Raw genomic sequence first — 3,982 nt, forward strand, 5'->3', positions numbered from 1 at the left:
AACTGTGGAGAGTCTGCAATTTTGCTCTTTTTTGCAGGCTAACAAGTTGAGCCTGCATGGTTTTGTGGATTCGGGTGGAAGACATGAGATCCCTGAGTCAGAGGCAAAACCCCCTTATTACTCATGGCACCTCAAGCAGCATGAGCACCAACATATTTACATCAGTCCCTTTCTCCCTCCAAGCCCCATGGGAGTGATGTGAGGCACCCAAGTGGATGCTGCTCCCCCAGTGGGTTTGCACCACAGCTGAGAACCCTGAGCTCAGGGAACCCAAATCTCTTAGAATGGATTACAAGCCAACCTGCCTGCCCTCTGCTCTAGAGGGAGACATTGTTTGTCACACTGGACAGGAAGCACACCTGCCCTCTGCTTTAGGAGGAGACACTATTTTGCAAAGTTGCTTGCTATTCAAACAGTTTTGAAAAGATGGTCTAGAGCAAAGTTCGTGGCACTTCTTGTGAGGTGTGCAGAGAAGCAAGAGACCCACAAGGAACTGTTTCCCTGTGAGAGATTTATAAGGTACCTTTGGGAAGTAATCAAGCCCTTTCAAGTACTTGCCTTTTACCCTGACTGAAATAAGGAACCATTGCAGAGTTTTCCTTGAAGGAGTGACATAAGGTGACATGTTTTGAAAAGGTTACCCTGGCTGTCATGCTGAGAATAGAGTGAGGTGGACAAGGGCAGAACAGAGAGACAGGAGGCTATTGCAGGAATACAGACAAAATGGCGGCAGAGACCAGAGCGTTCTATTTGGGATTTGGTCCTGGCCACCTGGAGGGATGGAGTTTTAACTGAGATGAAGGGAGAAAGAGTCGGAGCAGGTTTTGGAGGGCCACTCAGAAATCAGGTTTGGGCATAATGAGTTTGAAATATCTATTAGATAGAAGATGTCTTAGTATTGAGATGGCAGTTGGATAAAGGACTGTGGAATTTGGGAGAGAGGAATTTGGGCTGAGATAAACAATTGGGAGTCCTTGGCATACAGATGGCATTGAAAGCCATGTGGCTGGAGACTTTTAGAGGGAGAACTCAAGGAGTGCCTGTGGTATTTTATCTGTAGTTATGAATTGGGGTGAATTTTATGCTCTGTTCACTCTCAAAGCTGCATCGAGCCTGTTGGAGTTTAGATTGAATAAAATATAATATAGATGAATATTATTAAGAGTTAAAAATGAACTCTTCTGATAAAACAATTGGGGCCTTTATCAAGCTTTTTGCAGACTCCCAAATATCTAAAAGAGGCAGAGTGTCACTTGAGCTTTAAAGGGGAAAAAAAGAAGCCTAGCATAAAATCTGAAATTTTAATTAAAGTAAAAATTGACAATGTTAAACAAGAAGCAGCTGTGTGGGGGAAGATTTGTGTGCATTTTTAGCCCCACTTTGAAAGCCTCAGATTGTCTCTGGAGCAGAATGAAGCAAACTGTCACAAATCTTGTTTTCTGAGAAAATGGTTATATCAACATTACAGCATGCCACTTCTACAGTCAGCATGCCAAAAATAACACGGAAAGAAATGACTGCAAATCTAGTTAGAATTAAGCCGGTAATTATTGCGTTTGCGATCATTTCCAAGAATTGTTCCTACCCAAATATTAAACGGAAAAAAAAGAAGACTTCTTTCTAGCTGTGAAAGTTTTCCACTTTTTTTCTTTTTCACTTAAGGTTTATGTTAGTAAAACATATTATAAAGTATAGTTTATAATAGTAAAATTATTATTAGTTTTAAACAGTATTTCTATATTGCAATTAAAAGCAAAGTCATTTTAATAATATTTTGGAGACTATATTTTTCTTTATTACAAGAGGAAATATTTTCTTTTTCTTTTTTTCTGTTTGAAGTTTAGAATACTAATGCTTCCTAAAATTTGATGGAAAATATGTAATCTTTTAAAGTCCTGATATACCATCTCTTTTCTGATTCCCTCCATTATCAGATAAGTAAATCTTGACTTGATAAAATACCTATTTGGCAAACTCTGGGTGAACATGGAGGTTAAGAATGGTGTACATGGAACCAGTGTACAGATGGAAATAAAGAATCTCTCTTTTGTCTGTAATATGGTTTCTCTGAAAAGAGAATCCTTTATTCCAGGGAAAGTAGTTTTTTTTTTTTTTTAATGATGACAGCATAATTATTTAGGAGATCTCGTTTTACTTAGAATTTGTCTATCTTCTTCTCCCACGGCCCCCACATCCCCTATACAAGTTAGATCCATCAGTGAATCATGTAAATATTTATAGCGCCCATTAATCTAGTAGGAAATATGTATATTATATGACATTTCTGGTCCTTGGGGCATTTGACTTTTTTAATCCTTGTGAGAGACTTATGCATAACTCTTCTCCAGTAAGAACAGGACACATTCCTCTTCCACTGGTTCTCAACCAGGTGTTCTTCCTATGGCCAAATTGGCCTTGAAAGGTAACTTACTGACTAGTTATCAGAAAGATGAATGCTTCTTTTAAAAATAGCTGTAAGATGTTCACTGTCGATGAAACCATGGCTCTTGGAAAGGAGTCTTATGTTTGGAAACTTGCAGAGGTTCAGCCCATCTGTAGAATAAGGATTGTTACTGATGTGATGTTCTTGTAGATGTCTTGGTTCACTTGCCTTCAGGACTAGAAGCTCTCCCTTAGATATTCAGCAATCTGTGTATGTAGTACCGGCCCCAGTGTGGTTCAGTGTAGTGGCTAACACATCTCCACATCTTGAACTCTATACATTTTCTTTTTCTATTGTAGACTTAGAATCTGTTTTCAAGGCCCTTGTTAAATGTTCAAGCCAAAGGAAAACTCAAACTCAGCAACTGTTTCATGTTTCCTTCCAGATGAACTTTTTCCATATCCCCTATGGTACTTTTTCCATCAACATTTGATCCTCTATTTTCATTCCCCTAAAAGTGATTCCTGGAAGTCTTCCCAAATCTTCAGAAGCATGATCGATTTGATGTCACCTTTTCCTTTCTCACTTGTTTCATCATAAAATTGATTTCTGGCTGACTTGAGTAAACTTTTGCCCTCTGAAGGAAGGGTTTGTAAAGCTTAGTTCAAAGCAAAATGTCTCCTGTTCCAATTCCAGTGATTTCTCTCCCAGATGAGAGAAAACCCTAGCAGCCCTCCAGCTACCAAATGTCCTGAAGTTACTGCCTTTTGGTGGTTCTCCCATGAATGTTGCAAGCAATCCCTGACTCTCCAGCCACTTTAGCTCTTCTGACAATAGCCCCTTCCTTGGAGAGGACCTGGCCATTAGGTTAAGGCTGCTTCTTTCCCGTCTCTGTCTTACACTTAGCTACAGAATGACATAAGTAAGTAGTTCACTGTTAGAGCTGGTGATTGCCCTCAGGCTGGGCCTCTGCACTGTCTCCTGGAACAGTCACTGAAGTTGTGCTTCTTTGTTCTGGGTTGTAGTTCAGACACTTACTTATTAAGAGCCCTGAAAACATGATTTCAAAGAACTACGAGAGATTCTGGTAGATCGTGACCTGGCACTCATATTTACAAAGGTAAGTTGTGTTTCTGGTCTTTACAGGCTGTGAAGAGAAGAAGAGCTGGGGACTTTCTAAGGCATTTCATCCCATTCTCAAGTTCCTGAATGACCTCAGTTTGTGTCTAGTGTAGATGGTTGATGATTGCTGTGCTGCCATTGCTATTGTTGTTAGGCAAATGTATGCTTTTCTTCTCTGTTATATATTTTATTTTATATACCAAATCATTCAAATAATGTTGAGTATGAATGACCAGATACCTACTAAGAAGCATTTTAAATTGTAGGCCCTTCTGCAAAATCAAAAGAATGCCAATGGCTATTTACAGAAGAAAACCCAGATACCAAAAATGAAACATTGAGAAAAGACTAGAAAGTCGCCAGTAGGACACTGCATCCTTTGATTTGGGGAAAGGCCCTCATGTAATATTTCCTGTCAGTTGCCAGTGGACCTAGGTGTTTGCTTCTTCATTCCAGAGCTGCTTCTCTGAGCAGGCC

This window comes from Giraffa tippelskirchi, chromosome 1, assembly GCF_054371585.1.
Source record: "Giraffa tippelskirchi isolate mGirTip1 chromosome 1, T2T-mGirTip1v1.2.pri, whole genome shotgun sequence".
Classification (NCBI taxonomy): Eukaryota; Metazoa; Chordata; class Mammalia; order Artiodactyla; family Giraffidae; genus Giraffa; species Giraffa tippelskirchi.